We start from the raw sequence: 26,465 nt of genomic DNA, 5'->3' as shown, positions 1-26,465 counted from the left end.
GTTGACGGCCAGCTCACATCACTGATGGCAAAGAAGACCTCTGGTCCAGGGAGTGGTAATTCTGGGCTATCGTCTTCCATTGTGGGTAAAAACCTCTCCAGCAGCCAGCATAGTGCCTGTACTTCAGGACTTATCATAACTCATTAACCTTCCCCCTAATGCCACCATGGCTGTCCCAGTACTGTTTGTGTTGGATAGATACTCAGTAAGTAATCATTGAACAATCGTTTGAATAAGGTAGACTTCACTTATTCATTCAGTTTGCAAAGTCCATTCCCCTAACTCAGGCAGACTGATTTCCATTTGCTTTGGTGTCTGGGTTTCAGCAGCAGGCACTTACCCCAACTCATGGCTGTGCAGCCTCAAATTAGCACACTCACAGTACCAAATGACTCATCGTCAAAGAACTTTCCCATCTGACACTAATTAATCTTCCCTGCATCCCTCTGAGGTAAGTGTGGTGTGCTAATCGGCAGGTTATAAGGAGGGAACTGGGGATGAGGAGGTTACGGGTTATGCCAAAGATTATTAAGGGTGTCTTCTGGGCAATGAAGTCAGAATGCAGTAATCTGGGTTCGGTCTCCGTCCACTCCGGAATCCAGGCCTTATCCCCATGCTTGACCACTTTATCATTCTCTGGGCTTTTGTGAAGGTGCGGACAGAGTCTAGCAGATTTGTGCATTTCAAAAGGGGGAAAAATATCATAATTTGCCCCTGCTAAATACTTTAGATGTCTTTCCCACGATAATTCATATTAGAAGTCATCTCTCTCAGATCTGTTCCTGTAAAATTATCTTGTTAGGTAGATTTAGTACTGTCTCCTGGAAAAAGGGCTGAAAATAATACATCTTCATCCCTCTTCCTAGGAAATGCATGGTGAGGTTCACTCTTGCACCTTCAGAGGCACAAGCCAGCACACAGGAGTTCAGGGTTACTGCCTGTCCAGGCCTGTGAATGGCCCAGAGCAGAATGATGGCACAGCCTCCTTGACATACTTCACCCACGCCCTTGCTGCTCTGTAGCATGCTGTCTCTGATCGGTTCCATAGAGCATGCATATAGCAAATACTTCAACCTTCTCTACCATCGGCCTTTATGACTTTGCCAAAGAGAATCAGGATTGGCTATTTGCAAGGGAGAAGCAAGCTTCAATCACCAAAACCACGTCCTTTTTCCTTTCCTGTTCCTCTTCCTCCTCCCCTATCCTAGATAAGGTCCTGACCCGGGGTTTCCCGCCTTTATGTTATTACTATTTCTTTCCTCAGGAACCATGTTCACTCTCACACAACCAACTCCATTCCTTGTCGATTTCTAAATCACCAGGCCCATCCTTGACCTGAGGAGGCTGGATTGTGAACCATGATTTTCTACCATTTTTATATAGCATGAGTTGGAGTAGATGACTTATTATTTCATTTGGGGAATGACTAGTCCTAATAGACATTAAAACATTCTCTTATGCTACAATAATTAAAACAGTATAGTAATAGCATACGAGTAGATAAGCAAATGGAATAGAATAGAAAGTCCAGAAATAGACTCAAATACACATGAGAATTTGTTACATGGTAAAGGTGGCTTCTCAATCCTGTAAGGTAAGGATATACTTTAAGAAGTTGAGTTGGGACAACTAGGTCAGGAAAAAATAATGTTGGATACATACCTTGAACTGTACACACAAAAAACAAAGCCATAAAAGTTTCAGAAGAGACAAGTTTAACACAGAATGTATTAGACAATCTTAAAGAATTATTAGTGTAATAATGATATAGAGGTTATGTTCACAAAAGTCCTTATATGTTATTGACAGATACTGATGCACTTACAAAGAAAATAATATGATATCTGGAGTTTGCTTTAAATATTCTCAAAATGGATGGGACAATAGGAAAAATAAGATTGGTAAAATACTCCCAACTGTTGAAGCTGGACGATGGGTAGTTGAGATTTATGATACTATTTTCTCTAATTTGTATATGGTTAAAATTTTCCATAATAAAATGGTTTTTTTAAAAGCACCAGAAGAAAATATGAGTGACTTCCTCGGAGTGGGGAGAGGCCTTTCTAACTATGATTCAAAACCCAGAAAGTATAAAATTAAATTTGACAAATTTGATAAATTCAATTACAGTACACAATAACTTCTGCATGGCAAAAAAAAATACCATAAGCAAAGTCAAGAAGCAAATAATGACCTGGGGAAAATATTTTCAGCTCATACCACAGACAAAACAATGAATAATCTCACTGATATGGAAAGAGCTGCTAGAAATCAATAAGAAAATTATCAGCAACTCAACAGAAAAACTAGCAAAAAACATTAATAGACATTCCACAGAAAAGTAAATAAGGGGCTAGCCCCGTAGCATAGTGGTTGGGTTTGCGAGCTCCGCCTCAGCAGCCTGGGGTTCTCAGGTTCAGATTCCAGGGGCGGACCTACACACCACTCATCAAGCCATGCTGTGGTGGTGTCCCACATACAAAATATAGGAAGATCGGCACAGATGTTAGCTCAGGGTCACTCTTCCTCAAGCAAAAAGGGGAAGATTGGCAACAGATGTTAGCTCAGGGACAATCTTCCTCACCAAAAATAAATAAATAAGTACATAAGTAAAATGGCCTTTAAGTGCCTTGAGAAAAGTTAAGCATCTTTTCGAGTAGGAGAAGTATAAAGTAAAAGTATACTTTATAACTTCCAAATTTTCACTAGTCTGATAGATATAAATGTTTTCTGACACTCTCTTTTGAGGAGACCATGGGAAATCAGTCATTTTTATATATTGCTGGTGGGAATGTGACCCTTAAGAAGCAATTTGGTAACATTATTAAAATTTCAAGGGGCTGGCCCAGTGGTGTAGTGGTTAAGTTCGTCTACTCTGCTTTGGCAGCCCAGGGTTGCAGGTTAGGATTCCAGGCCCAGACCTAGCACCACTCTCAAGCCACACTGTGGCGGCATCCCACATAAAATAGAAGATAGGCACAGACGTTAGCTCAGTGATACTCTTTCTCAACCAAAAAGAGGAAGATTGGCAACAGATGTTAGCTCAGGACCAAACTTCTTTACCAAAAAAAAAAAAAATTTCAAATGCATTTGCCCTTGACCCAAAATCTCACTTCTGGGAATTTTTTCCACATATAGCCTGCATACATGCACAATAATATATTGCCATGATAGTTATTGCAGCACTGTTAGTAATAACAAATGATCAGAAACAACCCGTGTCCCTCAAAAAGAGTATATGCATGTGTGTGTGTGTATGTGTGTGTGTATACATAGATATATATATATATATATAGCCAGCCCTGGTGGTCTAGAGGTTAAGATTTGGCGCTCTCACAACCACAACCCAGGTTCATTTCCATTCAGCGAACCACATCACCCATCTGTTGGTCATTATGCTGCAGTGGTTGCACGTTGCTGTGATGCTGAAAGTTATGCCATCAGGATTTCAAATACCAGCAGGGTCACATGGTGCACAGGTTTCAGCAGAGCTTCCAGACTAAGACATATCAGGAAGGATCTGGCCACCCACTTCCAAAACAATTGGCCATGAAAACTCTGTGAATAGCAGCAGAGTATTGTCTGATATTGTGCCAGAAGGTGAGAGGAAGGCACAAAAAAGACCAGGCAGGGTTCCACTCTGCTGTACACAGGGTCACAAGGAGTCAGAATTGACTGGATGGCACTGATAACAAAAGTACAAATATATACATATACACAATGGAATATGATGCAGCCATTTAAAAAAATGAGGATGATCCCTATATCCTGCTGTGAAAAAAGTTCTAGGAGATATATATATATCTCTCTATATATAGATGAATGGAGATAGAAATAGAGATATGACTATCTAATGTCATTTTTTACATTAGAGAATGGAATAAAAACATGATACATATTTACTTATATATGCTTAAATACACTCAGTAACAATACATAGGAAACTAATAGAAGTGATGGCCTGTAGGTGGATGGGCAGAAGTAAAAAATATAGTATAAGGGAACAGGTGGAAGGAGACTTCTCAGAATATACCTCATTTCAGTCTTTTGATTTTTGATCCATATGAATGCAGAAGTTATTAAAAACTTAAAGAGCTCAATTGGCTCTGTAGTTTATGATTAAGCATCTACTACATAGTTAAAGCTCTATAGTTCTCTCCAATGGACCAGGGGCCTGAAAATCCAAAGAGCAGATGATACAAAATAGCATTTTTGTTTGGCTTTGAAATGTATCATTTGATTGCAGGGATGAGATTACCAAACAATTTCACCATCCTAATTACATTTTGCTAATTCCTTTGGTAAAGTCCCCTGAGAGTTTAGTAAGAACACAGTCACAGCTGTCTGCAACAAGAGCAGATTATGAATGTAAGGAAGATAAACAGCCAGGAGCACTGGCTTCTTCCAGAACAGAAGCATTAGATCCATTCAAGATATGGGGATTGTTGACTCTGAGCTACCCATCTCTCTTACACTACAGGCCAAGTGGTTCTACTTTCTTCATCCCCAAGGTCCATTTCTATCTTGCCCCGACTCTAGACCCCAGATTGCATCTTTAGAAGGATTTATCTAAACTAGATGTAGAAGATAGTTACCCATTTTTAAGATTAAAAATGCACAATTGCCAAGAAGAGTGTCTGACCCACACAAAATAACAAAATTATTACATTAACATGATAGATAATTTGAACAAATGAAAAAAACTCAGTTTTTATACACTCATAAGCCCACATTGCTTTAGTGCATCTAAATGAACAATTTCTGTTAGGCTCTTTGAAATATGAGAAATCGCTCATCTCCCATGCCTGCATTTGAGGTTCTGGGATCCCAGATTTCAGTCTTTGGAGTAGACAAGAGGAGGTGGCCTGGGAAGCCTCTCTCTTAGCCCCTAGCATGAAGGCTTCATGGGTAAGAGGGGGCTATAACCCATTCCCATAGGAAAGGATGCAATGGTGCCTTGTGTACATAGAGTAAGGGGAAATTCCTGCTAGCTAAGTGACAAGCTAAATATTTTGCCATAGCTGGGCTATTTCTTAGCATTTCCGTTTCCTTCCATATGGAATCCAGGGTTAAAAGTTAGTGCTAACATTGCACAAGTTACTTAACCTCCCTGTGCCTCAGTTTCCTCATTATAAAAAGCAGATAATAAAAAAATAATGACCTCTAGTGAGTGAGTTCACATGTCTCAAGCTTAGAATAATGACTGGAAGATAATACAAACTCAATAAATTCTAGCTACCCACAGGTAACGTCTTAGAGGTATGTTTAAAACTCTCTTCGGAGCCAGCCTTCCAGGGCTACCTCTTGAGAAGTTACAGAATACATCCTCTGTCACCATTTTCCTTAGACTAATTAGCTATAGTACAAGTGGAAATTATTCACTTCATAATTTCAACTTTACTAGTGTTGAATGATTTACATAAATCCTGGAGTTAGGCAGTCCCAGAACTGCATTCCTTTCTTTGGCAAATTTGTATGTCTTCCTCCAAAGGCAGTCTTTGTTCACCACCTCTTGTCTGGGAAATGACTTCAGGCTGGGGTTAGGCAGAGAATGTCAATCCCTTTCCCCACCCTCTACGCAAGGGCTTGGAACCCCGGGGAGCAGAGGAAGGCACTGCACACAGACTAGGGCAGAACCAACCAGCCCTGCCTTGATAAGAGACCCTGGGTGGGGCCTATTTACAAATGGGAGAGCAGTGATGCAGTTAGACTCCAGGATCTGGCACCTCTGACCCTCTATTTCCATCACAAGGGGGTATTAAATTGTCATGATCCGGAAACAAATGGGAGAAAAGAGTATTTATAATCAGTAGTTTAAATGTGTGCTTGTCTCTCTCCTACAGTCTCTTCTTAACATTATCCAAACAGGAACCAGGAATGCTGCATCCAGGCAGAGACCATCTAGAACTTTATAAAAATGTTCCCCCAAATCACGTGATCTTAGGGAAGCAAACGGAATCAAACTGTGTCCGTGATGGGAAATGAGAGGACATTTTCTTGGCTAATTATTTGAAAAATATACCTTTGCCTCACTCAAAATTTTCACCCAGTATTTCTTTCCTTATACTTTCCTCATTTAAAATGTACATTTTAATTAATTTCATAAGATAATCCAATTTATACACTCTAGATGGACTTAACACAGTTGTTCAGTTATTCAATCAGTATTGATGGACCACCTACTATGTGCCAGGAATTGTTGTGTCCACTGTTACAGCTTCAACCCCTAAAACAAAGTTCCTGCACAGAGATCTGACTTTCCAATGATTTGTTAATGGTTTCCTCCACGCACCCTCACACAGAATAACCTCCTTTTTAAGCTAACATTTATTGAGAGCCTGTAGGTGTCAGACACCTAACACCATTAATTCATTTAATTCTCACAACACCCCTGTGAGGTGGGTGCTTATATTATCCCCACTTTACAGGTGAGGAATTTCAGGTTTTAAAGAGAGGAATTTGAACTTTAAGTTTAAATTAACTTACCCAAGGCTACAAAGCTAGTAAATCATGGATAAAATTTAAATTCAGGTCTAATTCCAAGCTCCTCCATCCTAATCCCTATATTATACTGCCTCCCAAACTTCTTAAATGGCAAGCCAGGATGGATATATTTGGTTTATAATAGTCTCTTCTACCTTTTCTTTGGTTTGCTGTGATTCTCATCTTCTGTACAATGCCTTCTGAGCATCTAGAAAATGATCACTTGAAAACAACTGTATCAAGTCATGACAGAGCAGCCTAAGAAATGACAGCCATTTGTACATAAATATTTAAATGTATGCACTGCACTCCATTTAGTGCATTATTCAAATTCTGGGCTTATACAAAAAGGTTTCCAGAACTTACCAGCTGCTTCCTTTTGTGATCTCAATGGTTCTCACCCAAACAAGACTCAAAGGACCCATTTTCCAAATCAGCTTCCTTCTATTTACACCTGGTCATTGATGTCATTTGCCTTCATTTCTGCCAACCCCACACTGACTAGGCAGGAGAATCCATTTGAATTCTCTCTCCCTAATTGCTTCCTTTCTTTCTCTCCAAACCTTGCATTTTTTTTCCCCCTAAAATCTCCTAAGCTGAAACCATAGTTCAGTGAAGTGACTGTGATTAAGCAAATCATGAACCGGCTCTGGGCGTCACTGTAATTGCTCTCATCAGGGGCACTTCCCGGCTCTGCTGGTAGGAGGCCTGGCCAGCCTAGAATACCTGCTTCCTGTCCGTGGGTGGAGTGTCGGAGGATGGCAATCAGGCTGCTGTTTTCCCAGGTTAATGTGAGATTGTTCAAATTTGGGGCTTCAGAGCCTAATTATTCTCCTCCATTTCTTTAATCAGTTCACTGAGAAAACCTTGCCTTTAATCCCTGGATGCCCCAGAAGCCCATGCAACTGTTCAGGCTGTGGTGCTAGATTCTCCAATAGGAAGAAGAAATGTGAGCAAAGGGAGGTACCCGTCTCCCCTCTCACCATATTCAAGCTCCCTGAGGGCAGGAGGAGTCTTTTATCTCCAGCAATGGGTTTGGCACAGAGCGAGGCCCAAATGTTGGCTGAATATTGTGGAATGAAGAAAGGAGGTATGAAAGTAAAATCACGTTTTCTTTTAAGGAACACTTTATGGGACAATGGATTTAATAAGAAGAACAAACACTAGCATAGGGGATGTGCATACTGCATGCTAAAATGAGAAGGCAGGAAAGACAGGGACTTGTGAGTGCTAAGTCACATGGCTAGTGCTCAGTACCTATCTTACAGCAAAGATTATCTGACTTCTCACCATTAACTCAAAACACTTAAAGGTTGCAAATCTGTATGAGAAAGAGATAGAGACTGAAGTACAGAAGTATCAAACTGACACGGAATCAGGAGCTTTCCTCAGGAATACAGCAGCAGCTGTAATAAGCAACATCCTAACAAGCCCGATTTGGTTATGAAATCCTTCAAGGAAAATTCCAGAACCTCAGAATTTAACACTTTAATGAGACCTACCAGGTAGTTATATAAAAAAACAGAGCCACCCCTGCTTAGGCTTTTAGTTAACTTCCTATACCTTACGGCAGTGACAGCTTATGAAGGAAAGTAGAGAGTGCATGTTCCCTGGACCCCGCAGGAGGACAGCCCTAAGAAAACTGGGTGACGTTCTGCAGCTGCAGCATGGCCACCCATCACATTTGGCTTCCTTTTGCGTGGGTAATTCCGTTGAGCCTGGATTGGAAGTGTCATGTTTCGGCATCATCAATCCAAATTTATCTCTGGAGTTCTTCTTAGCTGAGAAAGTACTAATCAAATAAACTTTTAAAATTGAAAATGCATATACATAAATATATATACACATATCCCATATATTTGTGTGTATGTGTGTGTATATATATATATATTCCTTGTCTAGTTCTTCAGTAAACATTCTTGAGTACCTACTGTGCACTGTATGAGGAACTAGAAATAAAAATTTAAGTAAGACATGGTCCATGCCCTAAACTGATCTGAATGTAGCGATGAAGGCAATCCAGGTACAAACGGCCAACATGTGGCAGCTGCTATAAGGACAGTGGATTATGAAGCATGACTAACTCTATTTCCTTTTCTAAAAATGAGGTAGCTTTTGTAGGTAGTGAAGCATATTATTAATGCTGAAACCATGCAGGGAAGCTCCCAGAAATAAGCAAATTCTGCGAAGAACAAATCTGCAGATGTTTAGTTTGGCCAAGGAGAGGAACTGTCTCAAGAAAAAATTTTTTTCTTTAGACAAAAAAAGGAAGCATGCAGGCTGAGCCTTTGCTTAGACATCGCCGGAGGGAACGAATGGGTGCAGACAGGCACTTGGATCTGCACACTGACCAGGCATTGTGTGGGGGCTCAGTCTACACAACCTAAACCAGGACTTGGGTATCCTGGTACTTTGAGGATTTTCAGCACACTCCATAGCTCCCTTGTCCCCATTCTTGGCTCCAAAATGTCACTCTTCCAACACAGTTCAATTCTTCCAGAAGCATAAGCTACACTAGATATATCAAGCTTGGGAGGGGGGACATCAATTTTTACTGATCACCAGCTTCCCCATCACAAATTAAACCTCCAGTGCAGTAAGTGGTACCTAGCATACCCCTCCCCTCCCCATAGAGGTTACTGCAACACGTTCACCTTATTTTCCTGAAGGCATTCTAGTTATCTAAAAACAATGGTATATTTCCCTGTGATACAAAATGAAATAATCGTCCCATACATGAACAAGTATTTGCCACCCCTTTATGAAGCCCTAAGAGCATTCACTCTTACAATGGACATAACTTAATACAAGAACTTATTTTCAGGGCATATAATTGACTAGGAACAAGTTGAATGCAAAGTCATGTGGACTGGTAAAATACATAATCTCCTGAAGCCAGCAAAGGGCTGTTTTGCTGTTTTGGATTGAAGCGGTTGACTCAGTGAATCCCGACGTAAGTTATGATAGTCTGGGGGGCATCCTCACTGGAACTTTCTCCCTGTTGGTTGTGAGTACCTACAGAGTTTTAAAAAGGTTACACTGACTTGGGGACTGACTGCCAAACTCATTCCAACTGGGCTTAGAACAGAGTTCACCTTGAGTTAGTTTTCAAGAGAGTATCATACCCAAACAACTTATTTACCCAGCTTCTAAGGTCTTCCACATCCATTTCAAATCCTTAGACTTTCAATCTTGCTTTGGGAGGATATAGAATTTCAAATATCCTTCTGATAATTAAAGGACTTCTACTGCCAGCATACCAAAAATAGTAGGTACTTGAATAGAATAGTAGTAGAATATCATAGATCAAAGTTCTACTAAACAAATCCATAAGAGGTACCTGCTGTGTGGTCAGCAGTTTGATAACCACTGTGGAGTTTTAAAATATAAGATTTTATAGATGAGGAAACTGTGACCCAAAGAGGTCAAGGGGCTTAGCCAAGGACACCTTGCAAATAAGTGGCAGAATTCCAGGACAGTAGTCCTAGTGTTGTCTCTCTGTTCTGTAATTTTGCTGTCACATCACGCAGCCTCCTTGCTAAGTACCACGAGAGGGAGAAGACAGAGCATGGAAGGACCTGAGGGTGAGCTGTCAGGGATATTGGTAGGTGACAAAAAGGATGGAGCGTCTTCATGGGGAAAAGATAGAGAGACGGACAAAGAGCATGACCATGGGGTTGGAGGCAGAAAATAGGGAGACTATGACTTACTGAAATGGGATGTGTATTAGTAGGAAGTGGGAATAGAGTTTGAAGGGAAAACTAAATAATCAAGGAAGTTTCAGAAAGTCAGAGTCATGAGTTGAGTTTTGGTTTTCAAACAATGAGAGTACTTTTTGAAGGAGACTGACATACAGAGTTTAAGAAAGTTGACATGGTGTTTGTGTGGTAGAGAGGTTAAAGGGGTAGGAGGTGGGGGGCAAAGAGTATAGGTTTTGGAATTCAGGAGGGGGTGGCGAAGGGGCTGGCATTGTTCAAGGTGTTGAGATGGGTATGCTTTGCAGAATTCATCACCCACATTCATTTGCACATTGTTGTGCAACAGCAAAATACTCTAAAATGACAGTAAAAATACTCTGGTTACCAGGAATAGAGCATATAAAAGAGAATGAAAATTGGTATTTACAAATTTATGATGGATTATCATTTTAGGTTGGTCGACTTAAAACTTGTGAGATACGCTGTCTCCAGGCTTCAGGATTGACAAAGGTAAAATTACCTGGCCCTGGTTTAGTGGAACTTCCTGCTCTTAGCCACCCTGTCATCAGGTTGGACTGGAAGTAGCCCACAGGCCTGCTGGGGTTCCAACAGATGAAGGGGATCTGCGTGGGGTGGGGGTACTCTGGGTCCCTCACCCAGAATTAAATGAGAATGAGCCTAATTTTATAAAATTACTTTTATTAGGATATTTTTTAAAATTTCATTTCAGTAAAGGGTTCCATAGCTTAAAACATTTGAAGAGCACTGATCTAGTCCAGTGTCAGGCACAGACAAGCAGGACAGACAGGTGTAGGGCCTGGTCCAAGATCAGAGAGTGGGTGAGGCCACCTGAGGGGCATTTTCAACTGCTTTAATTTGGGAACTGACACAGATTTTGAACAGCAAAGGGAATAATCAACAAAATGAAAAGGCAACCTATGGAATGGGAGAAAATGTTTGCAAATCAATATCTTATAAGGGGTTAATATCCAAAATATATAAAGAACTCATATAACTCAATAGCAAAAAAACAATCTGATTAAAAATGAGCAAAGGACCTGAATAGACATTTTTCCAAAGAAGACATACAAATGGCCAACAGGTACATGAAAAGGTATACAGCATCACTAATCATCAGGGAAATGCAAATCAAAACCACAATGAGATATCATCTGTTAGGATATTATCAAAAAGACAGGAGATGACAAATGTTGGCAAGGATGTGGAGAAAAGGGAACCCTTGTGCACTGCTGGTGGGAATGTAAACTGGTGCAGCCACTATGAAATATGGTACAGGTGTTCCTCAAAAAATTAACAGTAGAATTCCCATATGATCCAGCAATCTTACTTCTGGGTATATAATTGAAAGAAATGAAATCAGTATCTCCAAGAGACAGCTGCTCTCCCACGTTCACTGCAGCATTATTCACAATAGCCAAGATATAGGAACAACCTAAATGTCAACAGATGAATGAATGAAAAAAAGTGTGGTATATATTTTCTTGGTATATGTGTGTAGAATATTATCAGCCATAAAAAAGAAAGAAATCCTGCCACTGGCGACAACAGACATGGACCTTGAGGGCATTATGCTAAGTGAAATAAGCCAGACAGACAAAGGCAAATACAGGATGATCTCACTTAGATGTGGAACCTGAAAAAGTCGAAATCATAGAACAGAGAGGGGAATGGTGGTTGCCAGGGGCTGGGGAGTGAGGCAAATGGGGATATGCTGGTCAAAGGGTATAAACTTTCAGTTCTAAGTTCTGAGGATCTATGCACAGCATGGTGACTACAGGTAATAATACTGTATTGTACACTTGAAATTTGCTAAGAGAGCAGATTTTAAGCGTTCTTGCCATAGGAAAAATGTAGCTTTGCAAGGTGATGGATGTGTTAATTAACTTGATTGTGGTCATCATTTCACAATGTATACATATATCAACTCATCGTGTTGTACATCGTAACACAATTTTATTCATCAATTTTATATACACTTTTATTTGTAACTTTTACCTCAGTAAAGCTGGGGTTGGGGGGAGTGAGATTTGGGCAACTAGGAAGTCAGAAAACAAAAATCATTTAATGTCCTCTGAAGCCTCTGGGCCAGGATTCCTTTCAGGGCCTTTACCGTGCCTGTGGCAGAGCCAGTGCCCCGAAGCCCTAGGAAGACCAACACGGGCGGTGGTACAAGGATCAGGACACAGCCCCTGCATACACCCAGCCAGGCTGGGCTCAGAGCAGTAGGCACAGTGCACACCCAGAGCTTGCTTCAGTGTTAGGCTTCCTGCCAACAAATAAAACTTAGGGTGCTTCCAATAAGAAAAGGTCCTGGTTAATACTTTTCTCCAACTCATTCATTTTTCAACACTTATTTGTTTCTTTTCCGCCTCACTTTAGACTCCTTTTAGAGACTAAGATAATTCCCCCCATCCCCCAAAAAAGAAAAACACCACCAACAACAAAAAAGCCACCTTGGGGCTGTCCCCATGGCCAAGTGGTTAAGTTCGCGGGCTCTGCTTTGGTGGCCCAGGTTTTCGCCAGCTGGGATCCTGGGTGCGGACACGACACCACTCACAAGGCCATAGCAAGGCAGCGTCCCATATAGCAGAGCCAGAAAGATCTACAACTAGAATATACAACTATGTACTGGGGGGCTCTGGGGAGAAGAAGAAGAAAAAAAAAGATTGGCAACAGATGTTAGCTCAGGTGCCAATCTTAAAAAAGAAAAAAAAAACCTACCTTAAGAAAAGAGATGTGTGCACCCTGGGGGATATAAAAAAGTGCTGCAGGTTTGGAATTCTCACTGTTACCAAAGAATTATGACCCCAGAAGCGGAGAATCATTAAATTGGCTGGTTTCACTTGTACAACAGCACATAACATTGTACTTGCTACTGCATGGCCCACTGAATTAGGAAGTTTAGGGGAAAAAAGCACAGCACAGCCCCTATTAAATCTGTCTTTTTGTATTCCATTCATAAAAAGTATTCCCCTCCCTCTTCACCCAGGGCCTACCGTCACCCTAACTGTATTTATTGAGACAGACAGTGTCTTTGCTGAAGCGAAAGCGTTTCTCTTCTCTGACAGCAAACACTGACTACATCTTCCCAGAGAAAAGAAAACCAGAACCCACCTTCTTGCCAGTTACAAAGGGACAGACTCTCCAATTCTGGTCTTTCCTTTCCTTTTCTCATTGTCAAGAAAAATAAACAAAAGCGATAAAATTTTGTAGAAAATTTCGACTGAAGCTATAGCTGTTTCCATTTTAACTTAGGTTGAAAATTTCCTACCAGTTTTGTGAATTATCTAATCTAAATAAAAGAACTCCTAAACTAACTATGCTGCCGAGGATAAATTTAGGAAAACCGGGCTGAATACAGATGATATACAGACCAACAGAGCAAGACAAGCTTTCCCCTGGCAGGAAAGCACGTGACCATTGCAGGACGGAGAATGCTGAGGGGTTGTGACTTTGCTTGCAATGACATTAGTGGCAAGAGTCATTTCCAAAAGACACTGTACGTTATGAATTCACAGCAACTCTCTGTGCTGATTAACTCCTCAACATCCAGAATGCTCAGTTTAAAAAATAATAAATCAAAATGACCTTTCAGGCACTTCCTAACACGGCAAACAGAAATATATCCCAGTTAGAAATCCGGGGGAAAAATTATGTTTGTGGCACATGTGCTGATCTGAGCAATAGAACCCGTTTTTTTAATCACCCAGTCAGGAATATAAAATCTCCTTAAAATAAGTTACGCAGCTCTCTGTGCTTCATAAGCAAGTCAACATGGATGCTCCAGATTTTACCATAGTTATCGTCTCTGTCAGCTAGCTGCTGAGAGTTATGGAGATGGGTGGACTCGGTTTGAGACATGAAACATCTTGCGTTGCCTTTGAAAGTCATCTGCATAATTGCAGAGCTTTCTAATCCCCATCGAAGACCCATAATTATGCCAGGAGAAATTGAGGGTCTCTTATCCCCAGTCTGATAACTTGATGCACAAACTTCCCTTTTGATTCTTCCTAAACCATGTCACTTAAGCATCGCTGGGAAAGGAAAGCAGGCCTCCCAGCATGCACTTCTCTCTCTTTCCTGCCACTAGTCAGTGACTCTAAAATCACTGGGCATAGCTGGAACTTTCTTTCCTAACTCCCAAACTTGGAAATTTACAAATTGGCTAATGAAGAAACAATTAATCTCCCAATCATTGGAGCAGCCAGACAAGAATGAAAATGGATAGATGTACACTTTTAGTCTTGAGCTGGATAAGAAAAATAATTTCCATCCCACCAAGCTCCACAGGGCTGCCTTTCATCCCATCGGGAAGGCAGAAAGCATGCTTTGTGCAGACTGGCCTGGCCTCTGACGGATTTATTGACAAGACCTACTGGCTGAAGCAAGCACAGGGATACACCCTTGTTGAGAGAGAGGACTATATACCACCGACAGGTTTCCAGGACCTCATAAAACAGTCGTTTGCCTTAGAACATCATGTCTACAATGCATTAGTATCCGGAAGAAAGCATTAAAGACATTTCTCAAGTTTAAAGGAAAACAAAATTTCAAAAGCAAGGTGAGTTAGCTGCCAGCGTCTGCCTGAAGTCACTGGAGATGCAGCTCTGAACTCGGACAGGCTCTGCTCTATGAACAGGGCACATCTCCTGCATAGCTTCCATCACTTTGGTTGTTTGTTGTGGGCTAAAAGGACAGGACCTAAAGGCAGCACTCCTCACTCTCATTTGGGATGGGGGGAGATGGTAAAATGATAGAAAACTGAGTTAATTTTGCACAGACTGCTAGACTGCAGTGGTGACAAGATGCTGTCTTTATTTTACATTTTCAATAGATGAAAAATAAATATTAAAGCTCTGACATTATCAGATGGCAATAACGGAAAGAACAAGGAACCATTGCCTGTGTGTTGCATTTTATCTAAAAAGGCTGTGCTAATTGCTGCTCAGCCCGAGTATTGAAATCTCCAGCCTCCAGTGGAGCACTTGTTATTCTCAAGCTTAGGGCATCCTAGATTTAGCCAGTCAGGAAGACCTGGTCCGGATCCCAAACTTCGGCTCTGCTCGTCACTGGTAGGAACCATTTAACCTCAGCAAGTTGCTTAACTTGCTCGTCTCAGTTTCCTCATCTATAAATCAGCACAATAAAATTTCCATTTCATGGCTGTGGTGAGAAGTAAATGATAAGAAACAGTGAGAATTAAGTGAACTAACAATAATATGTTTCACAATGCCTGGCCTACAGTAAATGCTCTAATAAATGTTAGTGTCCTTCCAGTCTCTTTTTTACTTTCAATTGTGGCAAAGAAACTCTTGGGGGAAGGAGACAGTGCCAGGCCGTGTAAGAAGTTGACACTGTGTGAGCCTTCTTGTTGAGCAGTAAATTTAGCTGAATCACTATCAGTCCTGTCAGCAGGCTCTGCGTGCTGTCTGCTGAAGTTGCTCATTGCAGGGAAGGTGTCATGAAGGGCCCAATAGGCGTGAGATTTGTTGACGGAGCATTAGCCATTTGTTCCAACCCCTTGCAGATCCCACAGCACAGCATCCCGCTCTTGACTCCCAAAATGCCCGCCCTCTAAGCCAAAAAGCAATGCATGAGTTGTCTCATTGCCCTTGGTCACTTACATCCATTTTCTGTACAAAACCCAACACTACTGGCTCCCAAAGCACAAGGTGAAAGGACTAAGAGGCAGGAGGAAATGGTCAGTTGGAAGAATAGCTAAGGTACCCCCAATTACAATAAACATCTCTCTTTCCTGCCAGGATGCTAAAAGCAGGATCCCAGCCAGCTTTTCAAGTTACTATCTTAGTCAGTTGGCCACACATTTGATGGAAACAGAAGTCCAACAATGGAAAAAGAAAAGCTTTTCCCCACCAAATGAGGAGTGCTTGGAAATGCATTTGAAGAAAACTGCCATAGTCGTGTTCCAAGTTTACTCTCTCCATGCAGTGCTGATGGAATTTACCCAGTTCACGTGCTTGGGAGCCGTTTCTCTAACTACTGACGCTGCCAATTCCACCTGCAATCTAAAATACCAGGCTGTTCATTTCATTCCTCATCTCTCCACATGTAATAACTGAAACACCATTTTTCATGCTCTAGAAAATGCAAACGCAGCTGAATTGATCAGCTTCAAATCTTCCCAAATGATTCAACTAAGGATGAAAGCAGATGAGACATTTCAAAGTAAAGATAGTTGGATGTGTTAGGGCCTGGGGATAGAGAGTGTGTGTTTGGGGGACGGTCTCTTTTTAGTAGAATTGTTATTGGTTTAAAGTATAGGTGCTACCCTAACTTTAAAGTCCATCAGATATGCATCCCAGATGGCTGCGTATGGCATCCTTTAGATCAAATACCACTGTCTTAGAATCTGTCTGTAGAATCTGTGGGGTAACTAGGATGTAGGTGCCTACAAACAGGACCTGTCAATGGCCTGTAGTCACCTGATTAGCCTGCATGGCCCAACAAAGCCAAAAATCAGACACAGTTTGGAAGTCTACGAGTCAAATAGTTAAGGTAAGGGTGAGAAAGTCAGTAGTTAACATGACCAAGTGCAAGCCACAGGTCTGGGAGTCAGGAGGTCATGGGGGCAGGCAGAACTGCCTGGGTCATCCAGGGTCTGGAATCCAGGCACAGGCCACTTATCAACAGAGGCTTTATTCCCTTCTGTGAATGCCCTTCCATCCTTTCTAAAACTAATCATCAACTCCTTGCCCTGCAAGGCCCAGCTCAAATTCTACTTGTCCTGGATCTCACCACCAGGCAGCTGTCTGCTCTCTTGGACACACATTTACTGGGTGTTATTTATTATACGGTAGAAAGTAATATAAACACACACCCAACTATATGTGTATATTATCAACAAAGTATAATAATTATATATCTCTTTCCTTCTCTAGACTATAAACTTTTTTGAAGACAGGAACCATATGCCATATATTGAGTACTGTATTAGACACAGAAGATTCACAAATAAACGTCTCTTTGAATTTTAATGAATGAAGGAGAAGATTAGTAAGCAGTTGCTTTGGGAGCAAGTAGAAAAGAAACAGGTGATTAGTAAGGTCGAGGACAGGTAAACGAAGGTAGAGTATAGGCAAACAAATCTCCCTTCCTTTTTGACATGGTTACCAGGCTACTAAATCAATGGAATTCCACACACAACCTGGATTTTGGCAAGGCAATACATAAAATTTTTTATCACTGTGGAAATGATGGCAAATTATGAGGTAGCAAATAATGTTTTTCAACAGATGAGCCTTAACCCTAAATGTTCTAGCAGTATACCGTAGAACTTTGTCTTTATTGGAGCTGTTTAACATTTTTATCAACTACTTAAACAAAGATAAGATTTCCTATCAAACCTACTGAAGGCACAAAGCCAGGAAAGACAGCTATTATGTTTCATAACACAATCAGGATCTGAAAAAAGAGCTGATAGATGACAGCATCAAGCTGAAACCAACACGATGTTAAATAAAAAGTTATGCATTTTGGTTCAAGTTATCAACAGCATAGGCACAGAATAACCAAGACCTTGATAGACAGAAATTAGTTTATGTGAATTTTCTAGTAATTAAAAACACCCTGTCATATACAGGAATAGTGCTGCTGCTTAAAGAAGCTAATGCACAGCAGAGCCTCATCTTCAGATTACAACATCTGGACCAAGCAAATTCCTCTCCACGAGTCTGACCACCTTTGGAATACAACGTCCACTTCTAATTAGAAGGCTACAGATACCCCGGGTGGAGAGGAGTCTAAAACCTCTGCCTTAATTAGAATATTTGAGAGACCTCCACTTGCTTGCCCAGAGAAATGAAAACTTCAGTGCAACGAAGGGGAAATTGAGAGTTAAATTTCAACTGGTAACTTTTCAAATAGTTGGAGAAGAGAAAGTTACTTCAGAAGATGACTTCACAAAAGCTTCAGGGAGATCGATTTGGGGTCAAGTTTTGAAATGCTCAACAAGGGAATGGGCTGCCTGAAAGCAAGGAGCTTCCCGCCAATGGAATAATTCCAGTAGAGGAGGAACGAGCAACCGCCAACAGAGATGCTGTCAAATGGATTTCTGCACGGGGAGATTAGGATCCCTGAAGGAAAGGACCTGAAGTCCCTTTCAATTCTGTGGTCTTCAGTGGAGAGGAGAGACCAGAGGGACTGGAGATCGACATCTCAAATCACTTGAAACAATCGCATGCTGGGTCAACTCAGACTTGAAATCACCTATCTGAGAAAAGCTTTGCCCTCACAAATCCACACATGTGGTAAAGTAGCTTTTATGGCTCATGATGACTGGTCTGAGTATCCTGCTGTTGACACCTTAATGTAAAGACGCATATGGAAAATGAGTGAGAAATGAGCAAAAGGGGAAAAAGAGAAAAAAAGAGCCTGCAAGCTGCAAAGCATGGAGCTTGGGGTGAAGACATACAATTCAGAATGGAGAGGGGTAATCACAATGCTGTGGGTTCTCATAGAGATTAGTGGTTTTTATTGTAAATCCTGGGAAAGAAACCACAGAGCAAATTTCAGTCGTAGAGTATTTTCCTCTTAAACCAGCACAACCACTTCTCCTTCAGCACCAATAGCTCCAATGTTCTTATAGTTCCAAATAGTGGAGAATAGCACTGAAAAAATATTTGTCTCTTATTCAAAACCTTTCCCTCTGATCATGTGTTACTGAAAACATCTGGCCTTTCTTGAGTTCTCCTTTCCCTATCCTCCTGCACTCCCACCCCCAACCACAGCAACAACAGGCTGGGGATTTGGACTAAAAAAAATTGAACTAAAAAAAGCTCTCATGTAAAGAATGAGAATAACAGAATTCCTATCCTTGGGTTATAAAAACTGAAAGGTAAGGGGAATTTTATAGACCCAGAAAGTGATGAACTGAAGAGAAAGACATCAAGTCTACCCAAAAGGTGATAAAATATTTTATTTGTTTTTTGGTTGTGAAAAAGAAAATAAATCATTAAAATGACTGTCGGAATGCCTCAAGGATAAGGGCATCGTATAGGACTTGGCTATAAATGTTGTAGAGAGTAATAAAAGAGTTGGTTGTGTTTCCTTAGCATTTGTCTGGGCTGAGTCCTCCTATTTCAACACAGGAATCATGGGCAATGGTGAAGTCAATGTGCCACAGGGCATGCATCATTGCCTTTCCATGCAGGCCGTGACCAAGAATCCCAGAGCAGCTGCCCCCGCCTATACCCACGTTTCCTTCTAACACTGACCCTGTAGGACACGCCTTCCAACTGCCAGGGCTTCAGGATCACAATTTATTTTCACAGTTACTAATTATTTCATACATACCTGCTTAGAAAACAAGTATTTTTTTAGTCATTATTTTTCTTAGTCCTAGGAATTCAAGATGAAGAAGGCAAGGTTCCTGCCCCAAGGAACTCAGTCTACCGGCTAAAGGGCCTTGGATTAATTCTGATGTTGTTCAATGATGTATTTCAAGTGCCTGAAGATAGAGAAAGGTGACAGAGTAGGTGTTATAAAAGCAACTGTTGATTTTATTTAAACCCAGGAAGGATTAGTTAAGAATCTGTAAAAGAGGTCGGAGATTTTCAACTAACCCACAAACTTACATTTTGTCTTGAATATTTTTTTTTCCACATGTCAAGCTCTTCCATGAACATGTGATTGCTCAACTAAGTCTCAATAGATAGCTCCACTCAAAACTAAGTTTCTCTAGATCTGCAATGAAGATAAATATTAAGAATTTGGAAACAAACTGAATTTTGGAATGAACTGAAACTAAACACATGTGCCAATCAATATGGATCTCTACAACTACTCATACATCCAAATTTGATCTAGGATAATTCAATTTCTTATTTGTCATGCAAATTATATACAATAGGACTTAAGAATAGTACTGAGAACAGTGACATTATAGGGGATGGTAGTATTTGCCAAATGGAAATGACTCTAGCTACCTTTCAGTAGTCCTCATCTATGATGGCACAGGTCTTCTTAAGTGTCAAGGCTCTCTCAGCACCATCACAAGGACAGGGCCTTATGGGGCTTTACTAAGATCCCCACCGAATACTCAGTGATCAACCAGCAGCACTACTCAGAAGAGATAGGCAAGAAGTTCCCCCACCACCATTCATTTTCATATCTTTGCCCTATAGATCAACAACAGGCCAGCTGGAATGTCTGGTCACTCATGTAATCATTCTACATTGACCATTAAGGTGGCCACTTTTGACTATACTGGACAATATAATTTCTCAAACAGACACATAGCTGAAAACCCGGACCTACAAAGTATCTTACCAGAATGAACCATGGCTCCACGTCCGGGGCACATTTATATCATTCATATGACTAAACCGGAAGCTTGGCCCTAGAGTCCACTGCCTGGAGATTCTTATTCAATTGAAACTGGATGACTCAGGGGGAACGGTAATGATGGGGTGAGTAATCGTTCTCTTGAAGTCCCTAGTTGGGAGAAAGGCAGTTGTTCATTACCTGACAGGACAGGTTTCTCAGGCTGGCCGAGAACAGAACAAATAAATCAATGTCACTTCCTCCCTAACATCTTAAAACTCTATATTTAAAGTCAGCATTTCAGCTCACAATTCAAGGAAAGCTATCCACAGAACTACCTGTTTGGCCTCTGGTGAGAACAGGGATCAACGAGATAGGGGAGAAATGGCAGAGAGGACATTTGTAACCTCAGCAGAGAGAAATCCTACAGGAACACCACCCGGCTCTCTGCTCTTGGTCACTGCCTCGGTGAGTCTAGGAATGCTTTCTATCAAACTAACACTAGGTCTTATTCTAACAGGGTAAACACACATGCTGACAAGTGAAAGTAAAGCCTCTAATATGGCAGTTCATCTTAAAGACTTGAAAATTGAAAACATTTTCCTTTCAGAGTCTTAACCAATCTCAGGAGCAAATCCATGAATGCATTAGGGATTTTCATTTCCCAGTTAATCTGAATCTCCCCACTTTTTGCCATATTGCATTACTCTAATTTACCCTTTTCAGAGAGATATGCTAAAATTCTGTCCACTTGCAACTAGTAGACAAGTAAGTCCTGGAGAGCTAATGCACAGCATAGTGAATACAAACAACAATATTGTGTTATAATCATCAAACTCACTAAGAGACTAGATCTTGATTATTCCCACCACAAAAAAGAAGTGACAACTCTGTGATATGACTGAGGTGTTAACTACCACTACAGCAGCAACCCTATTACAACACAAATGTATCAAATCAACACACTGTACACCTTCATTTTACGCCATGCTTTATGTCAATATAGTTCAATAAAAAAATTTTTTAAATACTGCTTAATTACAAAGGAAGTGCTACTAAAAAATATAGAAAATAAACTGATTTAATAGATGGCAAGTAACCATCTACATTACTGCCTTGTATTAGAGTCTGCTGGCTAATACCTAAATAGGTTTGCACCATGTGTGATTTTAGCAACAATCTGATTGGATATACTGCTAAGATTTGAAAGAAAACCTAACTAAAAAGGCTTGACCACACGCCTGATCAAAGCATAGCTAAAGTTTAAACACACAAGAGAAGCCAGGGCCCTATGATCAGAGTGTGTGCTGCAGGTGACATTATCCTCCAAACACATTTATTCACCGTCCTTCTGGTGGTGCCACACTGGCTGGTTAACACAGATCTGCCATCTCTGAGTAAGCACCCTTGCCCTGATCATCCTAACATGGATCCACATTTGGAGAACGGCGGGGAAACACAGCTAATAACAGGACTCCATGTTCACAGGTTAAGAGTGGAAAGTGACTGTGGTGAGAACAGGAGAATCGTCCATGGGCTTGTCATGTTTACACACAGAAGTTGTTTTCATCTCTATTCCAGAAAGACTTCCTGAAGATGAAATTTCAAGAGCTGCATAAGGTTAAATTTGAAATGCTGTGCTTTGGTTGGATTGCTGATAACAACCTTTCAAGAAAGAGCCACTGGATTATAAAAGGATTATAAGAAAGTTGCTAAAGTGCCTGTTACTGTGGACTAGAAGTTGATGGCTGCACGTGCAGATGTGTGAATATGCATTCTAACCATCTTCTCCCGCTCAGCCTTCCTTGCCAAGAGCCAGCCTAGAGCAAAGTTCTTTTTTTTGTTTTTAATTCCCTTCCTGCGTTTGTTGTTATGCAACCATCTTTACTGCTAGAGAGAAGAAAAAAAAACAGGAGGGGCATACCCAAACTTTCAGGTATTGTCTTCCTACAACTCGGGTCATAAAACCAACAAGAAATGGGAACAATGAAACCCAACAAACCTAGGGCAAGTCAAAACTGCAGCAAATTCAAGAAAATACCACGTCTGAAACATCCTCTGGCGATAAGGTGACTAAACCTCGTCTCCAGGAGGCACGAAGGGACTTTTGTGTGCACTCGAGGACCTTGTGGTAAACCAGTGTTCTAAGCGCACTAACTCATCCTGCTCGCCACTGTCCCAGGAGGCCGAGCTGCCTCTCACCTACCTCCCCCCACACACACACCCTTCTCCTGGGCACCGCCAGTCCCCTCAAATAGGCGCTGTTAGCCAAAGCCAAAGGCAAACTAACATTAATCAGTGGAGCCTACTGAGAAACAAAGGCGCAGGCTTTGGTAGTGCTGGTTGATCAAACAGAAGGGAGCTAAAGGAGTACTGGTCTGTTGGCCCGATCCATCAGAGGAAGCAATTCCGTTTATACTGAGGAAAGAACAGCCCCAAAGGCCTTGGAAACGAAAGAAGCTTCCTGCCTGTGTTCTGTTCTCTCATTTGTCCTAAAGGCAGGCTGAGCTATTCAGCTGCAACCACCAGGAAAGCACTGTTTGGAGAGTCTCTGCTGTAGAGACCTGCCCATCAGGTTTTCATCTCTGTGCGGGGGGGATAAACTGTCCCAGCTGGTTTGAATAAGAATCAAACGATGCAAGCATCCACAAAGGAAAAAGTGCTTAATGCCAGAGAGGATTATAAACTCTTCAAGATGAGCTGAAGGAAAAGATTATAAAGGTGACAGGGTTTCCACTGGTATGCCGAAAGCAGCCCTAGGCTTTCTTGCTTACAATCAAGAAATCTGGCCCTCAGGGAGTTTCCTGGTGAGGGAAGGGAGAGACGATGGAAGGGGAGGGGCAGCCAGCAACACAGGTCTCCCTAGTCCCTATCCCACCTTCTGCCTTCTCTGGTGGGGCTGTGCATGTCCTGATTGCCTACCTTCCAGCTCAGATTCTGGCTGGAGTCTAGGGTGAACACACACATATGCAGAAGTTGTGGCAAACACTCCCAGCAGCCAGAACAGTCGGTGATGCTAACCTGAGTCAACACAGGAGGACGAGGACATCAGAAGCAGGAGGCTTTTTGTGGGGTCAAGAGATAACAAGATTTGATGGAGAGAAGATGCTAGATGGATAGAATAACTGCCTTTAGGTCTTGGACTGGTGGTCTCTTCCCCATCCTAGTGCTAAATGCAAAGTCCTAGCTCCTAAACGTGCTCCACACCCTCAAACTGAGGAAGGGGTTGCAGGCCCATTAATAAGATATGGGTGCCATGGGCCGAGTCATCCACAGCTGCGAGGGTGACCTTATAAATGTCGGCAAAACTTGTCACATTCTTAGATAAACTCCCTGGTACTACCTGGAGTTTGGACTGAATTTAGTTCCACAAATATTGTATAAAATAGAGACTGTCAACCCACCTTTTGCCTGGGATAGTCCTCAAACAAAAAGCTAAATAAACACAGCATTCCTGTTTTGGAGCTGAGCCTTTCTGAATACCTGAAGCCAAGAACAAGAGGCTACCCAAAAGGCCAGGGAGGGCTTTATGAAATATTCTCATTCTGCAAATGCTTCCCCAGCAAACAAGCAGTGACACCATGACCTTGACCACCACCATCCCCAGACATCCCCTCCACATACACACCCAGGAGAATTACTCTCTGTTCCCTGGGATTATGAATGTCTTTATTATCTCCAATTACGGTCTCCTACGATGTGACTGGACCCATGTTGGGGCACACAGGTGTACCCAGAAAGGCTTAGTGTCCCTCGCCAATCCTCCTGCTTCTAGAAAAACGACATGGTCTAACATAGAACTCTGCTAAAAGTCAGGTAGATTTAGTTTCCATTAACTTGACAGGCATTTGGGGTTAATGCATGGAATGTGGAGCCAGTCTGCCTGGGTGGACCCAGTTCTGCCACTCAGTAGCTTTATGACATTGGGGGAAGTTACTCAATCTCTCTGTACCTCAGTTTTCTCACCTATAAAATGGGGATAAAAATAGTACTTATAAGATTTTGTAATGACCAAATGCATTATGACATGTAAAGGACTTAAAACAGTGCTTGGCATATAGTAGGAACAACATTAATATTTGCTATTATTATTACTATCTTTATTATTATACTCTTGGGTATGTTACAGAAGACCTCTGTTTTCTAGACTTATCTCAGATGGGCTGACAACACCATCCCTACTCCAGGATGGTTTAAGGCAAAATAAAATAATTTTAAATAAACTAATCTCAAAGTGCTTTCATATCAAAGTTAAGAGCTGATAAATTTTAAATGGCTATGAATTCTTTGCAGCTATTCCATTAAGAGGTGGAGTCTATTTTCAACTCCCTCCCCTATGGGCTGGCCCTACAACCTTCTTTGACAATAGAACATGCAACTTCCACTCCTGTCTTCTTGCTGGTCAGTTCTGTCATGTGAAGGAGACTTAGCTAGTGGAAACCACATGACAGAGATGAGCCATCCCAGCTGAGGTCCTCTAGATCAAGGACTTCCCAGGCACCACCTGAGTATGCTGGCATGAGTGACCCCAGGTGAGACTAACAGAGCCCAGCCCAAATGGCTGACCCACAGAATCAGAAGCCAATGAAATGGTTGTTGTTTTAAGCCACTAAGTTTGGGGTGGTTTATTATTATGCACTAGATAACTGATACAGAGCCCTAAACAAATGAGGCTTTATTATCAATAGCATTTCAAACACAAACACACACAAGAAACCAGGCCACTTGACTATTTGCCAGCAGATTTACCAACCACCACATGGTGCTTCCAAGCTCTCATCCCACCCACCTACAGCCAGTGAGGCCTCCACAGTCAGCAAATTAACTTGGGAAAAGCTAAGAACAATTAATGATCAAATCTGGGGAGATGGAGTCAAGCTTTCTGCATCAAGATAGGTGCCAAATTAGGTCTGTGCAGAGGGGGTAGTGGGACCACATGATTTTGTTCCTTTTGTCTGTGAGAGAATGTAGGGCAGGAAATGACAAGATTTGGCTTCCTTGGAAGTAGCTTTATACCATGAAGTAGTTAGATACCTTCAAGGCGTGAGCAACCAATTCAAGGTCAGTGTCACCAGGGGAGAATCAGGGGGAGCTCCTCAGAACCAACCACGTAATATGCATGGTCCAGACACGTGGTTCCAAGAACGCAGGAAGCCCCGAACACCTTCATTTTTTCTGCTGGTCGCAGCAAAAGAACGATTACATTCTAAGCTTTGATTTTGCTGTGACCTAAGCAAAACCCTGTCTCACTCCACAATACGGGGGGGTGGGGTGGGGGGACTCTCAAGTTCCGTAGATAAGCATTTTCTCATCTGTAACATGTAGGAAAACCTGATAATCAATTTTGTAGGAAAATCACTCTGAAATATGTTATAGGAGACTTCTGAAGCTAAAGTCCCTGTTATAAACAAAGCCACCACATCTAAATGAAACAATCTTACCCATTAATTTGATAAGTTGGATCAGCCACAGTGCTAAAGGTTCTTAGGTGGAGGCCAGGAGCATTTGTCTATGCATATATTTGTTTGTTCATCTCATTTCTTGAGCACATACTTTATACTATCTGTTCTGTGAGTGTGTGAACATGGGAGAAGGTTGGTGGGGGACACAGAAGTGGGGATGGCAAGAATTACGTCAAGTAGCTAAGCCATTTCATCTTCCAAGAGCTTACAGGTCTGGTCATCTCAAAAATCAAAATTACCTGCTTGAAGCAGCTCAGAGTAACCCAGCTGAGTCCTATCAAATTATGCATTGATTGGCGCTAATCAAGTTCTAAATCAGGAGAGTTCAGAAAACTTCTGATTTCATGGAGTTTCAGAGCTGACTAGATGTACGTGGTCCACAGATGAAGGTGGCAAAATGAAGTAATTTACCCAAGGACTTGCAGCTAATTTCCATGCAGAGTCAATTCTGGGTCTCCTGGGCTCCAGGCCAGCAGGACTCCTGCCGCACTCCATAGAGACCCCTTGCAAGATACAAGAT

The 26,465-nt window shown here is 41.6% G+C and overlaps 1 protein-coding gene and 1 long non-coding RNA gene across 34 annotated transcripts in view; one reads left to right on the top strand and one right to left on the bottom strand.

The window, feature by feature from the left end:
* Window positions 1-26,465, bottom strand: part of LYPD6B (LY6/PLAUR domain containing 6B) — a 170,573-nt gene that overhangs the window by 22,242 nt on the left and 121,866 nt on the right. For 4 of the 33 annotated variants that reach the window (XM_070581326.1, XM_070581331.1, XM_070581325.1 and 1 more), the window contains 2 exons: window positions 20,490-20,654; window positions 19,515-19,668 (listed from right to left, as the gene is read on the bottom strand). The exons of 26 other annotated variants lie outside the window; for them this stretch is intronic. The gene's annotated coding sequence lies outside the window, so the exon portion shown is untranslated. The remainder of the gene's footprint in view (window positions 1-19,514; window positions 19,669-20,489; window positions 20,655-26,465) is intronic. 3 more of the 33 variants (XM_070581328.1, XM_070581334.1, XM_070581343.1) reach the window with 1 other exon arrangement.
* Window positions 290-24,726, top strand: LOC139076791 (uncharacterized). Its single transcript, XR_011528750.1, has 5 exons — window positions 290-451; window positions 7,336-7,573; window positions 9,308-9,436; window positions 10,635-10,691; window positions 22,065-24,726. It is a non-coding gene; the product is annotated as an uncharacterized lncRNA (long non-coding RNA).

The sequence above is a fragment of the Equus przewalskii genome, chromosome 17, assembly GCF_037783145.1.
Source record: "Equus przewalskii isolate Varuska chromosome 17, EquPr2, whole genome shotgun sequence".
NCBI lineage: Eukaryota > Metazoa > Chordata > Mammalia > Perissodactyla > Equidae > Equus > Equus przewalskii.
This window is presented reverse-complemented; position numbering and strand designations above follow the sequence as displayed.